This window comes from Alligator sinensis, unplaced genomic scaffold, assembly GCF_000455745.1.
Source record: "Alligator sinensis unplaced genomic scaffold, ASM45574v1 scaffold995_1, whole genome shotgun sequence".
NCBI lineage: Eukaryota > Metazoa > Chordata > Crocodylia > Alligatoridae > Alligator > Alligator sinensis.
In genome coordinates this window covers 184,319-185,363 of record NW_005842960.1, presented here as the reverse complement: position 1 = coordinate 185,363, position 1,045 = coordinate 184,319, and the positions used below count along the sequence as shown (strand labels likewise).

At 39.9% G+C, this 1,045-nt stretch overlaps 1 protein-coding gene across 1 annotated transcript in view; it reads right to left on the bottom strand.

The window, feature by feature from the left end:
* Positions 1-1,045, bottom strand: part of STAM (signal transducing adaptor molecule) — a 63,068-nt gene that overhangs the window by 24,453 nt on the left and 37,570 nt on the right. The window lies entirely within an intron of this gene.

The window sequence follows — 1,045 nt, the reverse complement described above, 5'->3', positions numbered from 1 at the left end:
GGGAAAGCATTTTAGAACAAATAAAACATTTTTAATTAACAAGGGCCTGGCTACTCCAGTTGTACAATACATTTGCAACAACATACAAAGTACCCAACATATGGTGGAAAGCACATATGGTAGCAATCCTAAAAACAGGGAAAGATACCTCGGATCCAAAGAACTTCAGACCTATTATCCATACAATGTTACCTTTTCAAACTCCTTATCATAAATGCCTTATTGTAATGCCTTACCATAAAACCACGGTTTATGATAGTTGTCAAAAGAACACCTAATTCCCCAGCAAGCCGGCTTCCACCCAGGGAAATTATGCACTGGTCAAGTATTAAACATCATGCAGCACAAAGATGATTTCAAAAGAAAGGAATGGTCACTGGTGCTTTAACCTGTCGGCAGCTTATGACACTGAACCACCAGAGGTTCCTTACAAGAATTTTTTTTATTTACCTTTTATCACATATGATGTGTGTATACACACACACACACACATACACACACTTTTCTAGCAAGGATCACATTATTTGTAGTAAATATTAATTCTTTTGCATGTATTTTTGTCCTTTTCTTATCTATCTATCTATCTAGACAGAAGTTCAGTGCACACAAACTGCTTTCAAAATGGCCAAAACCAGTTTAAGATAAACCTTGATGGTTTATCAGACTTAACTGATTTAGGTTAACTCGATTTATTTAACTCCTGTCCCAGATCCCCTCCAGATTCAAGTTAACCTCCCCTGCAAGCCACCTCCCACCTCCCTCAACCTTGCAGGCTAGCCTTGGCTCATGTGGTTTGCTCCAGCAGAGCAGGAAGACGTGCTCTAGTGTCCCCTGGCTTCTGGCCTGAACCACTGCAGGGATATGGCTGCATTTCTGGAATAAAAAATGAATGCCTGTTCACTTGCTTATCAGTTCAACCGATGCAGCTTAGACTAATCTGCAAAGACTGAATCGATTCAGTCTCTGGCTTTTTGACTGTCTGTACTTAGCCTGTATGTACAGGCAAAATGACCAAAACTGGAAGCATTGTGTTGCATATTCTTTG